Genomic DNA, 26,043 nt, shown 5'->3' with positions numbered 1-26,043 from the left:
AGGCAGAGATGGCCAAGGCGTGAGGATGGGAGAGTGGCCTCCAGACTAGGTTATGAGGAAGGGTAGGCTTTGATGAACAGGATGAGTTTTCAGTGACTGTTTGAAGCTTTTCAAGGTCGAGGAGAGTCTATTAGAGCAAGGGAGCTTATTCCAGTTAAGAGGGGCACTGCGGGAAAAATCTTGGAGTCACGCATGGGATGTAGTGACCAGGGTAGATGAGAGGTGACAGTCATTGGCTGACCATAGTGGGTGGGAAAGAGTATGTAGGTTGTAGATGTATGGTACAGTGGAATTAGAGAGGGCCTTGTATGTGAGGGTGATGAGTTTGAAGAGGATTCGGTGGGGGAATGGGAGCAAGTGTAGGTTTTGTTGAAGGGGAGTGGCAGATGTGGAGTGGAGTAAGATGGGAGAGTGGGAGGCCAGTGAGGAGAATGTTGCAATGTTCAAGCCACAAGATGACTAGTGAGTGGATAATAAGTTTAGTTGCACTCTGGGAGAGGAATGGCCGGATGTGAGTGATGTTCATAGCTGGAATTGACAGGATTGAGCTAGAGATTGGATGTGGGGAGTGAAGTCAAGAGTGATGCCCAGGCAGCGGAGTTGGGGGACGGGGTAGAGGATAGTGTTGTCAACAGTGATAGAAATGTTGGGGGAGGGGGGGCTGGAGACTCTGGATGGGAAAAGATAATGAGTTTGGTTTTGTCCAAGTTGAGCTTCACGGGGCACTCAAACATCCAGGAGGAGATGGCAGAGAGGCAGCTGGATGCCCGAGAGAGTACAGACGGAGTCAGGCACCAGTGGAAGCAGCTCTTTGCCATAAGTGGATGGCCATTGGCATGCCTGGGCATATGACCAACAAATCCACCTCATATGTGAGGAATTATTTTTACCCAAATCCTGTCAACATTTGTCAAGCCATCTGTAGCCTTCATGGAACCACAGTAAGTAGAAGTAGGGACGTTAAGCATCTAGGAACCTCCACCCTGTTACATCATCTTTTGCAGAGAGCTCATGATATGTTTTTAATAACATCAAAAACTGGTGCTAAATTAATAACAAGCAGTCCAGCATCAGTTAGCTCTCTTCTCTCAACTAGATACCAGCACCTGCAATCTCCGCCACCAACACCTTCATCCTCGATATCCTCAGTAATCATCAGAGGAGGTCCTGCATCCAAAGGCTAGGTGACTCCTCCCCATTCCTGGATTGCTCAGAAGAATCATTGATCGGTAGGCCTGCTGGTGCTGTTGGGGATGGATCTTCATGCAGGAAGGAGGCCAATAGGACTACTAGTAGTATTGTAAAAAATCAATTGACTGTGAAACAATCCTTTGCAAGGGAAATCCAGTATGACAGCTCTCACCTAGTCGCACAATGGATCACTGACGTCATCATGACTATGCTAGTATTAGATATGCATCCAATATCCACCATTAATGGTGTGGGTTTTAAACAGATAACCGAGGTCTTGTGTCCCCAGTACCAAATGTCATCTTGGTTCCGAAAAGCCATTTGTCAGTCATTGTACCCACTGTCCACTTAACCACAGATATGTGGACAAGCAGTAGTCGGCAAAATAAAGATTACATGACAGTGACAGCCCACTGGGTGGGTGAATTGCCTTCAGATGTAGCAGAAGCAGTATTTAACAAACAATGTAAGCTCATTCAGAGACAGGCTACTCTGTGTATCACCAGATTCAATAAGAGGCATACCGCTGCGCTGACAACCTCTTAGAAAAAAGGTATTTCATAGCAACATGTCTTACCCCACTTAGAGTCTCCTCAGGTTGTTGTGATGCCTAATAACACCACAAATAATGTGAAATTATTAAAGCTAGTTGAATTCCAACATATCCCCTGTTTTGTTCTCATGATTAACTTAGGAGTACAGGGCTTTTAAAAAAAATGACAGGTGGTGTGCAGGAGATGCTGTCTGTGGCCCATAAAATTTCAGAACATATTCAGAATGCAGCAACAGTATTCAGGAAATTGCAGCACCTGCAAGAGCTGTTTAATTTGCCCTGCCATCAACTGAAGCAAGAGGTGGTAATAAAGTGGAACTTCACTGTTTATATACTTCAGCGGATGGAGGAACAGAATAAAGCCATATATAGCTACACCACAAACCATGACATTGGGAAAGGACGGGGAATATACTGTACCTTAGCCAAGCACAGTGGAGAGTACTTTCTGTCTTGTGCAAGGTGCTGAAACCTTTTGAAGTAGCCACCTGTGAAGTGAGTGCTGACACTGTTAGCTTGAGTAAGGGGATTTCCATAATTAGGCTTTTGGAAAATCACCTCGAGGAATAGGTGGAGATTAAGCAAAGCAAATCTGCAAGGTATGCCAGACTTGTAGATCAAGTCCTTTATTTGCTTCACCAGGATCAACGGGTTGACAATATTTTGAAATCTGATCAACTACATTTTAGCAATTGTGCTAAATCATAGGTTTAAGTCATGATCTTTGTCTTTCCAAATGACCCAGATCTTAAGAGAAGCAAGTTGGCAGCTCAAGTGACACATTGCACGTCGTCTCCTTATTAAGTTTCTTCAAGAAGCAGCTATAAGAAAACAAATCAAGCACTTCAGCCACAAAAGTGGCAGTCCCTCTTGCTGAAGTGCTTGCTTTGTTAAAGTGTGCATCCCCTTTTTAATATCCAACATAAGGGTGGGTGGTAGGGCCCAAGGACCATCTTGCACCAACCTCCTTTCACCACTGCTGTGTGGCAATGTTTTATAGATGTGCTATAAACTTCTCTGTGTTTGTGCCATTTATCTATCATTAGTAACCAACCAAGTTGATGCAGTCTTTGCCCAATAATGGTGAAAACAATATCGTAAACTATGATGTGGTAAAAATTGTCTGGAAATGACTGGAAACTAATGATATTGAAGTTAATAATACTCTGGGAACAAAAAATGCCCAAATTTAGTGATTTTGCTTTTTTGTCAATTTAAACAAAAATTCTAAATCCAAAACCAGTCACAGTGGTTTGGCAAATCCAAATCCGAAAGACAAATTAGAGCCAAATCCAAAACCAGCAAAAATGGTCTTGCGCACATCTCTAGTTCTTCATAATGTACTGTATATGAATTATCTATCTTTAGATTGCAAACACCTCAATGTATTCACATCTGTAAAGCAATTTATATACAGTATATGCATTTTTTTTAGAACTACATTACTGTATTGTCACTTACAGTATTTATGTTTTGTACCATTTGCATCACCTGCACTGAAACTATGATACTGCAAGATCCCATTGTACAAAAGACACACACTGCATTATTGCTCTTCTAGTTTCTTAGTGATCAACTGTGACTGCTGTTCAAGACAAATTAGGTGAATTATCACTAATTTTGCTGCAAAAGGTTAAAGGTGAACTTATCACCTATCTACTACTGTTATTATCACTGTCATCACTAGGTGTCTGCCAGCGGTGCCTGGCAAACAGTGCAGATGCATTCTGGGTGCAGAACCACCTGCAACACCTGCAGTTCCACGCCACAATGTGTCTGCGGTAGTTTGGTGTTGCAGGATGCTACTTGTTACAGGCAGGCAGTGCTGCAGCTCGGTAGGAGAACTGTGTGGTCCTTCTTGCTTTCCACAGCTTCCCACTCTTGCAGCGTGTACTGTGTTGGGTAAAGTTGTGTGCTTCGGGGAGGGTGGAAACACACACACCTCATATAATGTGAGTTCTACCTGACATAATCTGTATCAGGGGTCCTATCTGGCATAATCTGGACTCTACCTGGTATAATGTGGGCTCCTCTTGGCATAATGTGTATCAGGGGCTCTAACTGGCATAATGTGTACTCTACCTGCAAAATGTGTATCAAGGGCTCTACCTGGCATAATGTGGGCTCTACCTGGAACAATATGTAAAGGGAGCTCTACCTGGCAGACTGTGGGCTCTACCTGGCATAATATGGGCTCTACCTGGCATAATGTTTATCAGGGGCTCTACCTGGCAGACTATAGGCTCTACCTGGCAAAATGTGGGCTCTTTCTGGCATAATGTGTAACAGGGGCTCTACCTAGCAGACTGTAGGCTCTACCTGGCATAATCTGGGCTCTACCTGGAATAATTTGTATCGGGGGGTCTACCTGGCATAATGTGAGCTCTACCTGGCATAATGTGTATCAGGGGCTCTACCTGGCATAATGTGGGCTCTACCTCGAATAATTTGTATCGGGGGGTCTACCTGGCATAATGTGAGCTCTACCTGGCATAATGTGTACCAGGGGTTCTACCTGGCATAATGTGGGCTCTACCTTGCATAATGTGTATCAGGGGCTAAACCTAGCATAATGTAGTATAATGTACTGTCCATGTTTTAAAAATTGAGTGAGGGGGCGCACCAATTCTTTTCTGAAACAGGGCGCCAAAATGTCTTCTTACCGCCCTGGTTATTATCAAATATTTTGCTTGCTACCATTAGAATAGTTTGTCCATGTGGTCTAAAACGTATGTCCGTATATTGTACCTATTTTTGATAGTTTATATACAATATTTTAAAATATCAGGGGTGCACCGCCACATGAGATACAACCATTGCTAATGAAGTGATTATAACTAAATTGTGGACCTGTTATACACACACACACACACACACACACACACACACACACACACACACACACACACACACACACAGTGTGTGTGCATAAATATATATATATATATATATATATACATACACACACCATTCTACAATTTTAACCCCACTAGTGCTCAAGATCTCTCATCCCCCCTCCCACCCCTTAATTACAGTGTGGCATAAGTTATCAGCACAAATAATTAAATGGTAAAGAGATATCTGACAGAGAAATTTGTTGTCACAAGGCCCAAGGAATTGTGGATTGATGCTGTATGAAATTGAAACCATTCAGGAAGGAAAGCATTGAAAGATAAAATGAATATAAGTGAGCCTTTTGAATTTTAACTAAAATTAATTTGAAAGTAACTACATCGTAGATGGCGGGCAGCCATTGATATAGATTAACAGTCATGAGCAGGAGGAAATGCAGGTATAGACAGTCAATGAGCAGGAGAGAGCTGTAATTGAGGTGCAAGAGGGCTGTGAGAACACGAGGGAAGAGGGCCCTGCTCCAAGGAGCATACAATCTAGAAGAGGGAGATAACAGGTGACATTAGGTAAAAGCAAGCGGAAGATGGTCTGGTGTCAGGAAGTAAGCGAGGCAGAGATGGCCAAGGCGTGAGGATGGGAGAGTGGCCTCCAGACTAGGTTATGAGGAAGGGTAGGCTTTGATGAACAGGATGAGTTTTCAGTGACTGTTTGAAGCTTTTCAAGGTCGAGGAGAGTCTATTAGAGCAAGGGAGCTTATTCCAGTTAAGAGGGGCACTGCGGGAAAAATCTTGGAGTCACGCATGGGATGTAGTGACCAGGGTAGATGAGAGGTGACAGTCATTGGCTGACCATAGTGGGTGGGAAAGAGTATGTAGGTTGTAGATGTATGGTACAGTGGAATTAGAGAGGGCCTTGTATGTGAGGGTGATGAGTTTGAAGAGGATTCGGTGGGGGAATGGGAGCAAGTGTAGGTTTTGTTGAAGGGGAGTGGCAGATGTGGAGTGGAGTAAGATGGGAGAGTGGGAGGCCAGTGAGGAGAATGTTGCAATGTTCAAGCCACAAGATGACTAGTGAGTGGATAATAAGTTTAGTTGCACTCTGGGAGAGGAATGGCCGGATGTGAGTGATGTTCATAGCTGGAATTGACAGGATTGAGCTAGAGATTGGATGTGGGGAGTGAAGTCAAGAGTGATGCCCAGGCAGCGGAGTTGGGGGACGGGGTAGAGGATAGTGTTGTCAACAGTGATAGAAATGTTGGGGGAGGGGGGGCTGGAGACTCTGGATGGGAAAAGATAATGAGTTTGGTTTTGTCCAAGTTGAGCTTCACGGGGCACTCAAACATCCAGGAGGAGATGGCAGAGAGGCAGCTGGATGCCCGAGAGAGTACAGACGGAGTCAGGCACCAGTGGAAGCAGCTCTTTGCCATAAGTGGATGGCCATTGGCATGCCTGGGCATATGACCAACAAATCCACCTCATATGTGAGGAATTATTTTTACCCAAATCCTATCAACATTTGTCAAGCCATCTGTAGCCTTCATGGAACCACAGTAAGTAGAAGTAGGGACGTTAAGCATCTAGGAACCTCCACCCTGTTACATCATCTTTTGCAGAGAGCTCATGATATGTTTTTAATAACATCAAAAACTGGTGCTAAATTAATAACAAGCAGTCCAGCATCAGTTAGCTCTCTTCTCTCAACTAGATACCAGCACCTGCAATCTCCGCCACCAACACCTTCATCCTCGATATCCTCAGTAATCATCAGAGGAGGTCCTGCATCCAAAGGCTAGGTGACTCCTCCCCATTCCTGGATTGCTCAGAAGAATCATTGATCGGTAGGCCTGCTGGTGCTGTTGGGGATGGATCTTCATGCAGGAAGGAGGCCAATAGGACTACTAGTAGTATTGTAAAAAATCAATTGACTGTGAAACAATCCTTTGCAAGGGAAATCCAGTATGACAGCTCTCACCTAGTCGCACAATGGATCACTGACGTCATCATGACTATGCTAGTATTAGATATGCATCCAATATCCACCATTAATGGTGTGGGTTTTAAACAGATAACTGAGGTCTTGTGTCCCCAGTACCAAATGTCATCTTGGTTCCGAAAAGCCATTTGTCAGTCATTGTACCCACTGTCCACTTAACCACAGATATGTGGACAAGCAGTAGTCGGCAAAATAAAGATTACATGACAGTGACAGCCCACTGGGTGGGTGAATTGCCTTCAGATGTAGCAGAAGCAGTATTTAACAAACAATGTAAGCTCATTCAGAGACAGGCTACTCTGTGTATCACCAGATTCAATAAGAGGCATACCGCTGCGCTGACAACCTCTTAGAAAAAAGGTATTTCATAGCAACATGTCTTACCCCACTTAGAGTCTCCTCAGGTTGTTGTGATGCCTAATAACACCACAAATAATGTGAAATTATTAAAGCTAGTTGAATTCCAACATATCCCCTGTTTTGTTCTCATGATTAACTTAGGAGTACAGGGCTTTTAAAAAAAATGACAGGTGGTGTGCAGGAGATGCTGTCTGTGGCCCATAAAATTTCAGAACATATTCAGCATGCAGCAACAGTATTCAGGAAATTGCAGCACCTGCAAGAGCTGTTTAATTTGCCCTGCCATCAACTGAAGCAAGAGGTGGTAATAAAGTGGAACTTCACTGTTTATATACTTCAGCGGATGGAGGAACAGAATAAAGCCATATATAGCTACACCACAAACCATGACATTGGGAAAGGACGGGGAATATACTGTACCTTAGCCAAGCACAGTGGAGAGTACTTTCTGTCTTGTGCAAGGTGCTGAAACCTTTTGAAGTAGCCACCTGTGAAGTGAGTGCTGACACTGTTAGCTTGAGTAAGGGGATTTCCATAATTAGGCTTTTGGAAAATCACCTCGAGGAATAGGTGGAGATTAAGCAAAGCAAATCTGCAAGGTATGCCAGACTTGTAGATCAAGTCCTTTATTTGCTTCACCAGGATCAACGGGTTGACAATATTTTGAAATCTGATCACTACATTTTAGCAATTGTGCTAAATCATAGGTTTAAGTCATGATCTTTGTCTTTCCAAATGACCCAGATCTTAAGAGAAGCAAGTTGGCAGCTCAAGTGACACATGGCATGTCGTCTCCTTATTAAGTTTCTTCAAGAAGCAGCTATAAGAAAACAAATCAAGCACTTCAGCCACAAAAGTGGCAGTCCCTCTTGATGAAGTGCTTGCTTTGTTAAAGTGTGCATCCCCTTTTTAATATCCAACATAAGGGTGAGTGGTAGGGCCCAAGGACCATCTTGCACCAACCTCCTTTCACCACTGCTGTGTGGCAATGTTTTATAGATGTGCTATAAACTTCTCTGTGTTTATGCCATTTATCTATCATTAGTAACCAACCAGGTTGATGCAGTCTTTGCCCAATAATGGTGAAAACAATATCGTAAACTATGATGTGGTAAAAATTGTCTGGAAATGACTGGAAACTAATGATATTGAAGTTAATAATACTCTGGGAACAAAAAATGCCCAAATTTAGTGATTTTGCTTTTTTGTCAATTTAAACAAAAATTCTAAATCCAAAACCAGTCACAGTGGTTTGGCAAATCCAAATCCGAAAGATAAATTAGAGCCAAATCCAAAACCAGCAAAAATGGTCTTGCGCACATCTCTAGTTCTTCATAATGTACTGTATATGAATTATCTATCTTTAGATTGCAAACACCTCAATGTATTCACATCTGTAAAGCAATTTATATACAGTATATGCATTTTTTTTAGAACTACATTACTGTATTGTCACTTACAGTATTTATGTTTTGTACCATTTGCATCACCTGCACTGAAACTATGATACTGCAAGATCCCATTGTACAAAAGACACACACTGCATTATTGCTCTTCTAGTTTCTTAGTGATCAACTGTGACTGCTGTTCAAGACAAATTAGGTGAATTATCACTAATTTTGCTGCAAAAGGTTAAAGGTGAACTTATCACCTATCTACTACTGTTATTATCACTGTCATCACTAGGTGTCTGCCAGCGGTGCCTGGCAAACAGTGCAGATGCATTCTGGGTGCAGAACCACCTGCAACACCTGCAGTTCCATGCCACAATGTGTCTGCGGTAGTTTGGTGTTGCAGGATGCTACTTGTTACAGGCAGGCAGTGCTGCAGCTCGGTAGGAGAACTGTGTGGTCCTTCTTGCTTTCCACAGCTTCCCACTCTTGCAGCGTGTACTGTGTTGGGTAAAGTTGTGTGCTTCGGGGAGGGTGGAAACACACACACCTCATATAATGTGAGTTCTACCTGACATAATCTGTATCAGGGGTCCTATCTGGCATAATCTGGACTCTACCTGGTATAATGTGGGCTCCTCTTGGCATAATGTGTATCAGGGGCTCTAACTGGCATAATGTGTACTCTACCTGCAAAATGTGTATCAAGGGCTCTACCTGGCATAATGTGGGCTCTACCTGGAACAATATGTAAAGGGAGCTCTACCTGGCAGACTGTGGGCTCTACCTGCCATAATATGGGCTCTACCTGGCATAATGTTTATCAGGGGCTCTACCTGGCAGACTATAGGCTCTACCTGGCAAAATGTGGGCTCTTTCTGGCATAATGTGTAACAGGGGCTCTACCTAGCAGACTGTAGGCTCTACCTGGCATAATCTGGGCTCTACCTGGAATAATTTGTATCGGGGGGTCTACCTGGCATAATGTGTATCAGGGGCTCTACCTGGCATAATGTGGGCCCTACCTCGAATAATTTGTATCGGGGGGTCTACCTGGCATAATGTGAGCTCTACCTGGCATAATGTGTATCAGGGGTTCTACCTGGCATAATGTGGGCTCTACCTTGCATAATGTGTATCAGGGGCTAAACCTAGCATAATGTAGTATAATGTACTGTCCATGTTTTAAAAATTGAGTGAGGGGGCGCACCAATTCTTTTCTGAAACAGGGCGCCAAAATGTCTTCTTACCGCCCTGGTTATTATCAAATATTTTGCTTGCTACCATTAGAATAGTTTGTCCATGTGGTCTAAAACGTATGTCTGTATATTGTACCTATTTTTGATAGTTTATATACAATATTTTAAAATATCAGGGGTGCACCGCCACATGAGATACAACCATTGCTAATGAAGTGATTATAACTAAATTGTGGACCTGTTATACACACACACACACACACACACACACACAGTGTGTGTGCATAAATATATATATATATATATATATATATACATACACACACCATTCTACAATTTTAACCCCACTAGTGCTCAAGATCTCTCATCCCCCCTCCCACCCCTTAATTACAGTGTGGCATAAGTTATCAGCACAAATAATTAAATGGTAAAGAGATATCTGACAGAGAAATTTGTTGTCACAAGGCCCAAGGAATTGTGGATTGATGCTGTATGAAATTGAAACCATTCAGGAAGGAAAGCATTGAAAGATAAAATGAATATAAGTGAGCCTTTTGAATTTTAACTAAAATTAATTTGAAAGTAACTACATCGTAGATAAGCACTAAGCAGCAGCTGAACGCACTGTGTTGAATCTATCCTCACTCCCGCTGACATCTTATATTTAGGTAGGGAAGGAGAAGAGAACACTTGGTAACCAGGGATTATGCACATATAGAGAAAAGCATGGAGTGACTGATGTGGAAGATGATTGAAGATTGAGAAATTACTATGAAAAAGAATTCCAATTATACTACTGTATGAGTGAATGGTTAATAAAGTGAAATTAGACATAGCATAGCGAATTCCAGAATGCCCTTGTAATAAAAATACTGCCCGTACATTCCACAAGAAACCATTAAAGCATAGGGTGGAATCCAATCAGCAGTGTGGTTTGCTCTGCTGGGAATAGCTCTGGGTTTCACTCCTGCGGTGGGATGTAATGGAACCAAAGACCACCGGAGGTGTGGGATGGTGGCCGATCTTGGATGTTTTTTTAAAGGGGCAAACACTTACAAGACAAAACAATGCCTTTTATGTGATTACCCCTTTAAAAAAAAAACTTCTAAGATTGGACATTATCCCGCACCTCCGGCGATCTTGGATTCCATTACATCCCACCTCAGGAGTTCTTTTAATAAAACTGCCTTTTTCTTGCATCCACTACCTTCCCTGCATCCACTGCATTTTTCCTGCATTCCATGTAAAATGTGGACTCAACAGGTTTCCCAATGCTTTAAATGACAGAGGGAGATTTATCACAAACTTTTTTTTGCAGCTTCTGAGGCTGTAAGGGAAACTCCATCTCTGTGACATCATGCACATGCACGGGGGGAAGGGGCACTTGCATATTTATAATGGGTGCAGTGTGTGCAGTGTCCAGGGGGGGCCCACACTGCACACCTTGCACCCATTATTGAAATACTTACCCTACGGAGTCACGGGCGCAGTAGCAGCGCTGCCGAAATCACTGGGAAAATAAGTGGTACCATTTTCCCGGTGATTTGCACATGAGCAGAAAGAAAACCACTGAAAAAATGGCCGCCACACCATTTTCCCAGAGATCTGCACATACGCTGTAGACTCTGGGACAGTGCTATGGTCCCCTAGGGACCCTAGTACCCAGAGTCTACACAGCGCTGCCTGCTAGAGAGGAGGGGGCCCAGACAGAGCCTGCACACAGGCCTCCTCCTCTCTAGAAACACCACTGGGAAGGGGGGTTTCCAAAAAAATTGTATCAGCCAGCGCAGGTAAGCAGACATGGGGTATGCCCCAAAGCTAATTGGATCACACCCATAAAATCAGGACAGACAGGAGATGAATGAATACAGATACTTGTTTGATATGCTGATTAGTGATAAAATATGTTGTCACAGTAGTTATTGCGTAAGGGGTTACTTGAGGTGCAAAGTCACAAAAATACATTCTTCTATTTTGCTCATCTCAAATTCTGATGACATAAAAGCATGAAAGAGAGAGATATAGACTATTTAACTTTCTTTTTTTTTTTCTACATGAAATAAAAAAAACACTGTTTTGTGTATAGGATTACTTATTCACAATATTATATTACATTTGAATAACATTTTTACATTAATCCTAAAATAGGCTGAAATGCATTGTCTATGAATCTTTAGTATTTTCCATTACTTGTATTTCTCCATAAAACATCTTTTTTAGATTTATTACACCTTTCAAGCTTGTAAACATGTTGCCTATCAAATCTGTTGCACTTGCTCCTCCAGACTTCGTTAATTCCCAGAACCATTGTCTAGGAACAGAATGTCCTTAGGCACTACCATTTTATGTAAACATGCAGAAGGTTCCACTGAGTTCCAACTGTCTGACTCCTCCGTCTCTGCATTTCTTTTTGATAAATCCTCTAGTGTGGCTATGTTTTTAGCTGGGATATATTGACAATTCTTCCTGTAGATTCCATTTCCTAAGGCTTCAAAACTGAAATCAGTCTATTTCTGCATTTGAGGTCCTCCCCCTGGCTGTGTGTCATGCCTGCTTTCTGAGATCGCCCTTTATAGTGTTGATCTGTCTAGCAGATGATACTCTGATGCGATGGTGGCTGCAGATGCCCTACAATGTATCCATGTCAGTATACAGTTTTACAGGTCATCTATTATGTTATGAACTTAAGAGCGAAAACAGGAACCAGCAGAATAAGAGTCATTATGGGCAGCTAACAGAAAATGTTTGTCATTTATTTGTAGAATGGAAATGTAATAAGGCAGCCTGACGTCTGCTAATGCTGGCAGCAGTGTACATGCACAATATACGCTGTAATATAATCTAGTAGATAAACTGATCAAACGTGACTGCTGTCTACAAAATATTATATTAATCACATTACGGTGCACCAGTGTTATGAACTCATATGACTATATTTTTTCTGCTGATAGACAATGTTATTTAAGATAATCTGACCTGTTGAAGCTTACTGCTGCTTGTGTACCAAAGCAGGACACACTGCATGTCATTTTGCATTGCAACAGTTATTAATGCAATCCGGAGGATTTTTTTTTTTTAAAATGCTATTATTATTTTATTATTTCTTTGGGGCATATTTATCACAAAGCGGATAAGATTTGATAAATATGACCAAATCCACAATGCGTTAAGTGAATACATCACTGGGATGTATTAAAGATCGCATGCAGGGACAGAGCTTGTAAGAAAGATCTGTCCCTGGAATCCTATTACAGCACTTCTCAGGGTATTTGTAGTGAAAATACCCCAAAATTGTGTCTGGCCATACCCACAACCTTGCGTATTTAAAGGCTTGGGGGAAAGTTTTGCTAATAGCACTACATTCCCACCTTCCCCCCACCACACACGCGCACTCACACTTCATTAGGGAAGTTTGTGGAATTTATTGGCAGACGCTATGATAATAGGAGGCAATGGTGAGCAATGAAGAACAAGTCAACACAGTGTTATCAGCAGGTACAGGATATCAGTATTAGCCAGTTGCAGCCAGAAGGGTTAGATTTGTTTGGCAGTGTTTTGCACCAGGTTGCACTCATCAATGTGGCTAACATAGATGCAGTGTTTGCAGCAGGATATACTAAAGATAGCGGTGGTAATATAGGGGAGTCTGGGGTCTCACTAGGGTCTTCACACTGGGAGTTACTCAGGGGCATGCAGGGTCGTATTGGCCTATAGGGGTACAGAGGAAAACATCGGTGGGCCCCAGTACCCGAGTGCCCACCCCCTCCTCTAAGGATCAGGTTTTAGACTTTGCACTTGAATTATAAATTTACCTTATGTTACATTATCTTGCACAGGACTATGGTGTATTCACTACAGTGCATTGCTGTTATTAATCTGAGACCTTATCATGCATGCACTAGCAGTATTTTTTATATACTTTTATATTTATAAAGGTGCCCAGATTATGCACTCTCTAATAGTTATCCAAGCCTCTATGGTGGATGGCCACACCACTAAACATGGGCTCCTACCAATGCATTCCACCGGTGTGCCCTTCATGCCCCAGATCGACACTGGAGGCATGTCCGTTATGGAGAAGAAGTGAAGAAGCATAAATGTGCATGTGCAGGTCATACCTCCAGCTGCTACTTCGGGGCCTAGTGTGTGGCAGCAGGAAACAAAGGCAGCACAATATGCACCTATGTAAGAAAAATTGTATGTGTGTTAAAATGAATAAGGATCTAACCGTCAGTGTAAAGCATTATAGTACTACAGTATAGAGCACTAATGATATATCAATAGATAAACTAAATAGCAGAATTAACTATGCACAAAGGATTGGTTTAAAACACATATTATTAAAACATAACCACAAGGACCCATTCTCAGTCGCATGTCAAATACAATTTAGCACTCCAAATTGTGTCCAATTACCAGCGGCACAAAAATTGGCCAAATAATACTGGTAACAGTGACTGGGTTGGCTGCGGGGCAGGTTGGCAGATGCCTCCCAGGACATTCACACTTTAAACACTTTGGTGGTCCCTGCAGAGCTGCAGTATTGGCTGCATAGGTAGTAGGATAATGCAGGCCAGCTCCAGCAAGTGTGGCTGCTGAACGGAGCCAATCCGTTACCTAGTCTGCCAGTTATGTTAAGGATGCTGACAAGCTTCCCAAAAGCGGTTTTGCCACAGCAACAGCAGACACCCCTCGCCTGCCCTGCCATGCTCAGTGCTTTCTAAGGACAGGTGGCCAAACCTCACTCACTGTAAGCCTGTTACTGAATGATGAGGAAAGATGCTGTATGCCAACACAGAGATGCACCTGGCCCGGCTCCTCTCCTCTTAAAACCAGCTCCCTATTGCTTTCTCCTATCCCTGCTTACTCCTCATTCCCGGCTCCTCCTGGCTACTGCTCATATCTAACATCCAGCACACCTTCTCCTGTTCCAGCCTCCTACTCCTATCCCAGTCTACATCTTCTGTCCCCAACTCTGCTCTCATATCTGTACCCAGCACCCCTACTCCTATCCCAGCCTACTTCTCCTGTCCCCAACTGTCCTCTAATACTTGTACCCAGCACCCCTCCTCCTCCTATCCCAGCCTACTTCTCCTTGTCCCCTACTCTCCTCTGATACCTGTACCCAGCACCCCTACTCATAAACCAGCCTACTTCTCCTGACCCTGACTCTCCTCTGATACTTGTACCCAGCACCCCTCCTCCTCTTCCTTTCCAAGCCTACTTCTCCTGTACCAAACTCTCCTATAATACTTGTACCCAGCACCCCGCCTCCTCCTATCCCAGCCTACTTCTCCTTGTCCCCTACTCTCCTCTGATACCTGTACCCAGCACCCCTCCTCATAAACCAGCCTACTTCTCCTGACCCTGACTCTCCTCTGATACTTGTACCCAGCACCCCTCCTCCTCTTGCTTTCCAAGCCTACTTCTCCTGTACCAAACTCTCCTATAATATTTGTTCCCCAGCACCCCCTACTCCTTCTCCTCCTCCTATCCCAACCTATTTTTCCTATCCCTGACTCACCTCTGATACTAGTTACGCAGCACCCCTCCTCCTCTTATCCCAACCTCTTGTCCCCAGCTACACCTCCTGCACATCAAGAAGATGAGGAGCCATAAGGAACTGCAGCAGAGCACAGCACCCCCATCCAGTATATACATAAGAAGATAAAGGTAAGAGAAAAAATCAATACAGTCTATGCATGCACACGAATATATATATGAGATAATAGGTCTACCAGGAGATCTCTGTGGATTTTCAGGTATCTCAGGCATAACACAGAACAACGGAACAATAGAAAAATCAGTAATCAACTTTTTAAAGACCTCAGTAATAATACCCTATGATAAAAACTCCTTTATAATATCGTCAAGTTCAGTTGTGTATACACACACATATATATATATATATATATATATATACACATACACACACAGGAAAGCCAGTGGGATGGCAGTCACGGAGACATGGTACACTGCAGAAACGGACAGCTCACTTGCTGGTGTGTAGTCAGCGTTTCAGATTTTACTCTTTTTTCAAGACAACCAGAAACAAATACAAAACACAAATATATAACTTACCAAACCTCGTGCTGGCTGTACGCTCCTTCACCCATCGTGGACCGATGACGTCATTGGCTCCCCTCGGTGCCTACGGACCGGCATCACTTGGGGGCGGGGCCACAGAGTGCAAACCATCACCATAGTGATGAGCTAAACAAAACAAAGTGAAATGACTAAAAAACATGAAAAACCTATATTGAGACAATCAAAACTGCTAGCTCTGAGGTTAATTACAAGTAACGCACTGCAGGACATATCATTAAGTAAAGCCATATAGTACTAGATAATCTAAAGTACACCATGTATGTAAATTATATCCATGCCCTATACTGGCAAAGATGTACTATATCATATACCTACTAATAACTACCACAATAGATCTATACCAATAATTTAAACTCAAATCATCCTAAAAAACTAGAAAATGACAGGATTTCATTAATACCATATGGTTGGACAGTCTGCAGACAATGTATCCATCTAGACTCCCGCTGGAGCAACTGGCATCCTCGGTTACCCCCTCTGATATTAGGGGGTATCCAGTTAATCATTTTATATTTAATGGTGGATAAACCATGTTGGCATTCCCTAAAGTGTCTGGCCACCGGTTGCGCAGAGCCTCTGCCATCCAATGCTGCTCGTATGGCTGAGCGAGGGAGGGCTATTCTCTCCTTAAATTGCCTGATAGTTTTGCCCACGTAGAACTTGCCACATGGGCATCGGATGTAGTAAACGACATAACGACTTGTACAAGTTAGGGGGAACTTAATCTTGAACCTTTTCCCTGATCGAAGGTGTCTAAAGGTGTCACCAACCTCTAGCGAACTGCAGGTGGTGCATCCCAGGCACCTGAAGTTGCCGGGTTTGCGGGAAAGGAAATGCCTTATCATCAGATACAATCAGCCAGATCGCTCTAGCTTTCTTCATTAACTCAGAACTACTGATGGAAAAATCTTTAGTCCAAATGAATTTATTGTGCACAGGGTCTTTAGCATGTTTCGGTAACATCTGTTGTCTATCCAGAGCCAACACTTTATTTTTTGCTTCTTTGAGTAATCTAAGTTGGTATCCCCATTGTAGAAATTTAATCAGCATCAAATCAATCTGTACTTCAGCATCCATTTTGCTACTGCAGATGCGGTATATTCTGAGGAATTGCCCATAGGGCAAACCCCATTTCATCGACGGCGGGTGATGACTATCAGCATGTAATGCTGTGTTGCGATTGGTGTCTTTGAAATACACAGAAGTGTGTAGCCGATGATGATCAGCTTGATGGACTGGCAAATTCAAAAAGTGTATGTCAGTGAAGCTCATCATGTAAGTGAATTTGATATCAGGATCAAGTTCATTGATGTACGTTATGGCCTTTACAAACGACTCTTCTGACCCCGACCACAGCATGAAAATGTCGTCGATGTAACAACAGAAAACGAGAATTTCACTTGAGATCTCACTGTTACTGAAAAATAAAAAAATTTCAATGTCGTAGATAAAAATGTTGGCGAAACTGGGGACGTAAAACTTTCCATCAAAAATAAAATAATTTCTTGACAGGGTAAGTTCCAATAGTGTTATGAAGAGATTGATGTCTGGTCCTGTATAATTGACATTGTGGGACAAAAACCTGCGTACCGCCTCTATACCACGTCTGTGCAGGATGCTTGTATAGAGGCTGGTGACGTCAATGGTACACATCAGTTGTTTGTCAGGCAAGGGAGAAATGGATTGTAATAATAAAAGAAATGCCATGGTGTCTTTAAGGAATGTTTTCTTTTTTTGTACTAAAGGCTGTAAAAAAAAAAGTCTAAATATTGGGAAACCCCATAATACAAAGACTCACAGGCCGCAATGATAGGTCGACCCGGTGGTGTAGATGGATTTTTGTGGATTTTCGGAATTGTGTACAGTACTGGAGTTTTAGGCCAATCTTGAGTTAAACTGTCCTGAATGTGTTTGGTGATGAAGTTGTTGGAAACCGCTTCAGTAAGGATATCATCAAGTTCCGTTTTAAACTCTACAGTGGGATCATGAGACAATAATTTGTAATCTCGAGATTCAGATAATTGCCCGTAGATTTCAGATTTATATACTTCCAAGTCCTGTACTACGATCCCCCCACCTTTATCGGCACAGCGGATAACGATATCATGGTATCCGCTCAAGTTCTGTAATGCTTTTCTTTCGGCTGCAGAAAGATTGTGTGAAGTTTCTTTTGCATTTTGGGGGATAGATTCACAAAATATTACTCATATGAGATGTAAAGGTTATAATAGCAGGATTCGCAGAATGTGGGTCAAAGGCCGACGGCTTGTGTATAGGTGTTGGTTCATAAATCTTTGTGGAGTCTGGACCAAAAAATTCTTTGAGGCGCAATCTCTGGCTGAATTGATAAATGTCCACTTGGCTATTGAATGTATCATTCAAATTGGTTGACACATATGAGAGTCCTTTTTTTAACACACGGGTTTCATCTGGAGTCAAGATCTGTGTAGACAAATTGAAGACTATGTCCTCTTGTTGTAGGTCTTTTTTTGCCTGCCGTACCCACTGACCACCACGGCGGGTTGCTCTCTTTTTTTTTTGGGGGGGGCATTTTTTGCCCGGGTGGTTACCCCCTAAAGGGGATTTTCGTGATGAATGCGATGCTGTCTCTTTTGCACATTCCACCTCACTTGAAGAGTTTCCCCCACTGGAAATTTCAGAGCTGGCTTCTGGGCATTTGCGGCTTCTAAATTTAGGTCTGCAGTCCTGGGTTGTACCCCTGTGGTAAGCCCAGCTGTAGACTTTGAATTCTGCGTAGTCTCTATCCACAGTGGCTCTCTTTGATTTTTTTTTTACTGAATTTAATCTTATCTATAAGAAAAGAATGTCTCCCAGCTCTAACGTAATCAGGTGTATACTCTATAATTTATAGTAGTATCTACTCATAGAGATATTATATATAAAAATAACTCTAACACCAATATATTTTCAAAATAAAAGTAGTATTTTATTTCCCTAGCACAGAACAAAAACATTAAAAGATGGACATTATAAGAAAGATCTTCACTGATTCCAATAAAATCAGGTGTTCAGAATAAAATAATTATTAGTGAATCCTAATACCAGTATACTGAATACAAATGAAACAACCACATACAACATAAAACATAAAAGACCAGTGATACACTAAGTAGCGAATTATTCACTGGATGGATATTTGTAATCCTCAGGTAAGTACAGGTCGGTGTAAGCATGTAAGAATAGTCACCTATCAAACATGGAATTTGTCCATCAGATATTCTGGTTAATACCAGCCAAAGTGTAGTTCTCCCAGTGTAGGTGTACACAAGTCACTCTAAAAGGGATAGCCAGATCCTCAGTCTACGTACCCATAACGCTGAAAGCACTTACTTAAATATCACAGGAAGTGATAGAGCGGGTGTCTGCCAGCAGACTGTAACTGATTGCTCCGCGATCAACTAGTTTCGCCTGTCACCGCATGCTAGTTGAACTACACTTGGTGTTAGAGTTATTTTTATATATAATATCTCTATGAGTAGATACTACTATAAATTATAGAGTATACACCTGATTACGTTAGTGCTGGGAGACATTCTTTTCTTTTGCATAACTGTGAGGATAGTGGAAATCCTCATCTCTCCTCCATAGCAGCTTAAGTCTATCAGGTGAGGCATATCAGCGCAGTCCTCTATTCCTTGTTTTTCTCGTTAATCTAATCTATATTTCTCCACTTGTGAGGATAGATCAGCCAAACAATCATGTGTAGTATCGGCCTTAATGGATTCTAGATGCTGCTGTTCAAAATGCAGGATTTTCTCTTTGGTGAGATGGAGTTCTTTTCTAGACTCATCTATAACCAACAAAATTAAATCAAAGGAACACTTGTTGAGCACAGCCGCCCATCGTTGGCAAAAGTCGTTATTATAACATCCGATAGTCGGGATATTACGAACCCTAAACGCTCTAGGGATTTTTTTGTCTCTGAAATAATCAGATTAAGTTACTCCATGGAGGTGGAAACCCACCTCTCGTTTTTTCAATTTAAGCAATTGTGCTGAAATTTGTTCAATGGAGTCAGTACTGTTGAAGGTGTCCAGCAGTTTCTCAGCAAATAAAATGTTCTCAGAGTCAGTTAAGCATAATGATTCTCCCAAAGGTAAGACAATATTGTTGAAACCAGAGGGATCCTCTACCAAGGACAGGCTGTAGCTGATATGCAAGCTACCAACTTATAAAATGCACAGCAGCAGTTACAGTCAGTCTGAAAAGAGGTGAAAAATAGTGCTGGGTGAGTGAACTAAATGCAAACAAGGGGTGATGGAAATCCCATGCGCATTCAATATATAGAGGAGACATGTTCGGCACTCCACTGGACTGTAAATGACACTTTGCTCCGGTGCCCGACCTAGACGCACTGTACAGTATATGCAGGAAAGCCAGCGGGACGGCACTCACGGAGACTTGGTACACTGAAGAAACTGACAGTCCGTAGGTGCCAAGGGGAGCCAATTACGTCATCGGTTCAGCACGAGGTTTGGTAAGGTATATATTTGTGTTTTGTATTTGTTTCTGGTTGTCTTGAAAAAAAGAGTAAAATCTGAAATGTTGACTACACACCAGCTAGTGAGCTGTCCGTTTCTTCAGTGTACCAAGTCTCCATGAGTGCCATCCCGCTGGACTTCCTGCATATACAGTGCGTCTAGGTCGGGCACCGGAGCAAGGTGTCATTTACAGTCCAGTGAAGTGCTGAACACGTCATATATATATATATATATATATATATAAAAATACAGGTTGAGTATCCCATATCCAAATATTCCGAAATACGGAATATTCCGAAATACGGACTTTTTTGAGTGAAAGTGAGATAGTGAAACCTTTGTTTTTTGATGGCTCAATGTACACAAACTTTGTTTTATACACAAAGTTATTAAAAATATTGTATTAAATGACCCCCAGGCTGTGTGTATAAGGTGTATATGAAACATAAATGAATTGTGTGAATATACACACACTTTGTTTAATGCCCAAAGTTATAAAAAATATTGGCTAAAATTACCTTCAGGCTGTGTGTATAAGGTGTATATTAAACATAAATGCATTCTGTGCTTAGATTTAGGTCCCATCATCATGACATCTCATTATGGTATGCAATTATTCCAAAATACGGAAAAATCCGATATCCAAAATACCTCTGGTCCCAAGCATTTTGGATAAGGGATACTCAACCTGTATATATATATTTGTGTAGTGATCTGGCACTCTCTGATATTGGGAATGACTTGGTCCGGTGCCCTTACTTTTCCTTCTTGTGCTGGAAGGTGATTATAATCAATGGACGTACGGCACTCAAGACTCTGGTGATCAGGTAAAGCAGGAGCCCCTTATAGCTGTCAACGTTTCAAATTATTTATTTTCTTCAGGACATACAAACATACAGGAAAGAGCACTCACCTTATAACCCCCACCACTGTGCACAATGCGCGGGCCGGAGCGGGGGACCGCCTCCCGCCGGGGTCCGTCGGGCGGCAATCTCCCGTCAGCTGTGGCGCGGTCTAGTGACGTCATAGCGTATGCCGCGATGCACATCCAGTGTCACATTGCCATGGAAACAAGCTGCAAACAATAACAATGGTTACATGCTTCCTACTAACGGGTTCACTACGGCTGGCCGGGGTCGGGCTCCCGGCGACCAGCATCCCGGCGCCGGGAGCCCGACCGCCGGCTTACCGACAGCTTGGCGAGCGCAAATGAGCCCCTTGCGGGCTCGCTGCGCTCGCCACGCTACGGGCACGGTGGCGCGCTACGCGCGCCACACTATTTTATTCTCCCTCTATGGGGGTCGTGGACCCCCACGAGGGAAAATAATTGTCGGTATGCCGGCTGTCGGGCGCCCGGCGCCGGTATACTGAGCGCCGGGAGCCCGACCGGCGGCAAACAGAAGACCACCCCTACTAACTGCATAGCAATGAAGTTAATAGCGGAACATATCATCATACACATATTCTATCTAATATATGTACAAATATGCAATATTATGAGAATTTGTGAAAGACAATTAACTGAGATACATGAAACTGGAAAGAGGGGGGAAAAGGGGGGTGTTACAGAGAGAGAGAAAGAAAGAGAGAGAGAGAGAGAGAGAGATAGAGAAAGAGAGAGAAAGAGAGAAAGAGAAATAAAGAGAAAGAAAGGGAGGGAGGGAGGTGGGAGCAAATAAAGGGGTATTTTATTCCAGATTTTATTTTATTCCAGATTTATTGACGATCTGTTACTGCTCTGGAAAGGACCTAAGGAACAGCTGAAGCAGTCATTGCTGAACATAATAGGTCTGGGAGCCCAGTAAAATTAACTGTAAAAATGGATACACAGAGTATAGACTTTCTAGATGTCCGTATTTCCATCGTTGATTCTTCAATCACTACAACGATATACACCAAGGACACGGATCAAAACTAGAGATGAGCGCCTGAAATTTTTCGGGTTTTGTGTTTTGGTTTTGGGTTCGGTTCCGCGGCCGTGTTTTGGGTTCGAACGCGTTTTGGCAAAACCTCACCGAATTATTTTTGTCGGATTCGGGTGTGTTTTGGATTCGGGTGTTTTTTTCCAAAAACACTAAAAAACAGCTTAAATCATAGAATTTGGGGGTCATTTTGATCCCAAAGTATTATTAACCTCAAAAACCATAATTTACACTCATTTTCAGTCTATTCTGAATACCTCACACCTCACAATATTATTTTTAGTCCTAAAATTTGCACCGAGGTCGCTGTGTGAGTAAGATAAGCGACCCTAGTGGCCGACACAAACACCGGGCCCATCTAGGAGTGGCACTGCAGTGTCACGCAGGATGTCCCTTCCAAAAAACCCTCCCCAAACAGCACATGACGCAAAGAAAAAAAGAGGCGCAATGAGGTAGCTGTGTGAGTAAGATTAGCGACCCTAGTGGCCGACACAAACACCGGGCCCATCTAGGAGTGGCACTGCAGTGTCACGCAGGATGGCCCTTCCAAAAAACCCTCCCCAAACAGCACATGACGCAAAGAAAAAAAGAGGCGCAATGAGGTAGCTGACTGTGTGAGTAAGATTAGCGACCCTAGTGGCCGACACAAACACCGGGCACATCTAGGAGTGGCACTGCAGTGTCACGCAGGATGTCCCTTCCAAAAAACCCTCCCCAAACAGCACATGACGCAAAGAAAAAAAGAGGCGCAATGAGGTAGCTGTGTGAGTAAGATTAGCGACCCTAGTGGCCGACACAAACACCGGGCACATCTAGGAGTGGCACTGCAGTGTCACGCAGGATGTCCCTTCCAAAAAACCCTCCCCAAACAGCACATGACGCAAAGAAAAAAAGAGGTGCAATGAGGTAGCTGTGTGAGTAAGATTAGCGACCCTAGTGGCCGACACAAACACCGGGCCCATCTAGGAGTGGCACTGCAGTGTCACGCAGGATGTCCCTTCAAAAAAACCCTCCCCAATCAGCACATGATGCAAAGAAAAAGAAAAGAAAAAAGAGGTGCAAGATGGAATTATCCTTGGGCCCTCCCACCCACCCTTATGTTGTATAAACAAAACAGGACATGCACACTTTAACCAACCCATCATTTCAGTGACAGGGTCTGCCACACGACTGTGACTGATATGACGGGTTGGTTTGGACCCCCCCCAAAAAAGAAGCAATTAATCTCTCCTTGCACAAACTGGCTCTACAGAGGCAAGATGTCCACCTCATCTTCACCCTCCGATATATCACCGTGTACATCCCCCTCCTCACAGATTATCAATTCGTCCCCACTGGAATCCACCATCTCAGCTCCCTGTGTACTTTGTGGAGGCAATTGCTGCTGGTCAATGTCTCCGCGGAGGAATTGATTATAATTCATTTTAATGAACATCATCTTCTCCACATTTTCTGGATGTAACCTCGTACGCCGATTGCTGACAAGGTGAGCGGCGGCACTAAACACTCTTTCGGAGTACACACTTGTGGGAGGGCAACTTAGGTAGAATAAAGCCAGTTTGTGCAAGGGCCTCCAAATTGCCTCTTTTTCCTGCCAGTATAAGTACGGACTGTGTGACGTGCCTACTTGGATGCGGTCACTCATATAATCCTCCACCATTCTATCAATGTTGAGAGAATCATATGCAGTGACAGTAGACGACATGTCCGTAATCGTTGTCAGGTCCTTCAGTCCGGACCAGATGTCAGCATCAGCAGTCGCTCCAGACTGCCCTGCATCACCGCCAGCGGGTGGGCTCGGAATTCTGAGCCTTTTCCTCGCACCCCCAGTTGCGGGAGAATGTGAAGGAGGAGATGTTGACAGGTCGCGTTCCGCTTGACTTGACAATTTTGTCACCAGCAGGTCTTTCAACCCCAGCAGACCTGTGTCTGCCGGAAAGAGAGATCCAAGGTAGGCTTTAAATCTAGGATCGAGCACGGTGGCCAAAATGTAGTGCTCTGATTTCAACAGATTGACCACCCGTGAATCCTTGTTAAGCGAATTAAGGGCTGCATCCACAAGTCCCACATGCCTAGCGGAATCGCTCCGTGTTAGCTCCTCCTTCAATGCCTCCAGCTTCTTCTGCAAAAGCCTGATGAGGGGAATGACCTGACTCAGGCTGGCAGTGTCTGAACTGACTTCACGTGTGGCAAGTTCAAAGGGCATCAGAACCTTGCACAACGTTGAAATCATTCTCCACTGCACTTGAGACAGGTGCATTCCACCTACTATATCGTGCTCAATTGTATAGGCTTGAATGGCCTTTTGCTGCTCCTCCAACCTCTGAAGCATATAGAGGGTTGAATTCCACCTCGTTACCACTTCTTGCTTCAGATGATGGCAGGGCAGGTTCAGTAGTTTTTGGTGGTGCTCCAGTTTTCTGTACGTGGTGCCTGTACGCCGAAAGTGTCCCGCAATTCTTCTGGCCACCGACAGCATCTCTTGCACGCCCCTGTCGTTTTTTAAAAAATTCTGCACCACCAAATTCAAGGTATGTGCAAAACATGGGACGTGCTGGAATTGGCCCAGATTTAATGCACACACAATATTGCTGGCATTGTCCGATGCCACAAATCCACAGGAGAGTCCAATTGGGGTAAGCCATTCCGCGATGATCTTCCTCAGTTGCCGTAAGAGGTTTTCAGCTGTGTGCGTATTCTGGAAAGCGGTGATACAAAGCGTAGCCTGCCTAGGAAAGAGTTGGCGTTTGCGAGATGCTGCTACTGGTGCCGCCGCTGCTGTTCTTGCGGCGGGAGTCCATACATCTACCCAGTGGGCTGTCACAGTCATATAGTCCTGACCCTGCCCTGCTCCACTTGTCCACATGTCCGTGGTTAAGTGGACATTGGGTACAACTGCATTTTTTAGGACTCTGGTGACTCTTTTTCTGAGGTCTGTGTACATTTTCGGTATCGCCTGCCTAGAGAAATGGAACCTAGATGGTATTTGGTACCGGGGACACAGTACCTCCAACAAGTCTCTAGTTGGCTCTGCAGTAATGATGGATACCGGAACCACGTTTCTCACCACCCAGGATGCCAAGGCCTCAGTTATCCGCTTTGCAGTAGGATGAGTGCTGTGATATTTCATCTTCCTCGCAAAGGACTGTTGAACAGTCAATTGCTTACTGGAAGTAGTACAAGTGGGCTTACGACTTCCCCTCTGGGATGACCATCGACTCCCAGCGGCAACAACAGCAGCGCCAGCAGCAGTAGGCGTTACACGCAAGGATGCATCGGAGGAATCCCAGGCAGGAGAGGACTCGTCAGACTTGCCAGTGACATGGCCTGCAGGACTATTGGCATTCCTGGGGAAGGAGGAAATTGACACTGAGGGAGTTGGTGGGGTGGTTTGCGTGAGCTTGGTTACAAGAGGAAGGGATTTACTGGTCAGTGGACTGCTTCCGCTGTCACCCAAAGTTTTTGAACTTGTCACTGACTTATTATGAATGCGCTGCAGGTGACGTATAAGGGAGGATGTTCCGAGGTGGTTAACGTCCTTACCCCTACTTATTACAGCTTGACAAAGGGAACACACGGCTTGACACCTGTTGTCCGCATTTCTGGTGAAATACCTCCACACCGAAGAGCTGATTTTTTTGGTATTTTCACCTGGCATGTCAACGGCCATATTCCTCCCACGGACAACAGGTGTCTCCCCGGGTGCCTGACTTAAACAAACCACCTCACCATCAGAATCCTCCTGGTCAATTTCCTCCCCAGCGCCAGCAACACCCATATCCTCCTCATCCTGGTGTACTTCAACACTGACATCTTCAATCTGACTATCAGGAACTGGACTGCGGGTGCTCCTTCCAGCACTTGCAGGGGGCGTGCAAATGGTGGAAGGCGCATGCTCTTCACGTCCAGTGTTGGGAAGGTCAGGCATCGCAACCGACACAATTGGACTCTCCTTGTGGATTTGGGATTTCA

At 43.6% G+C, this 26,043-nt stretch overlaps 1 long non-coding RNA gene across 3 annotated transcripts in view; it reads right to left on the bottom strand.

Annotated features, from left to right (window-relative positions):
* The window catches only part of LOC135057590 (uncharacterized), a 353,032-nt gene that overhangs the window by 69,766 nt on the left and 257,223 nt on the right, over window positions 1-26,043 (bottom strand). For 2 of the 3 annotated variants that reach the window (XR_010244220.1, XR_010244222.1), the window contains one exon: window positions 15,621-15,752. The exons of the other annotated variant lie outside the window; for it this stretch is intronic. This is a non-coding gene — a long non-coding RNA (uncharacterized LOC135057590). The remainder of the gene's footprint in view (window positions 1-15,620; window positions 15,753-26,043) is intronic. 3 annotated transcript variants of the gene reach the window in all.

Source organism: Pseudophryne corroboree, chromosome 3 (assembly GCF_028390025.1).
Source record: "Pseudophryne corroboree isolate aPseCor3 chromosome 3, aPseCor3.hap2, whole genome shotgun sequence".
Lineage (NCBI taxonomy): Eukaryota > Metazoa > Chordata > Amphibia > Anura > Myobatrachidae > Pseudophryne > Pseudophryne corroboree.
Note: the sequence above shows the minus strand (reverse complement) of the source record. Positions and strands in the feature narration are given on the sequence as shown.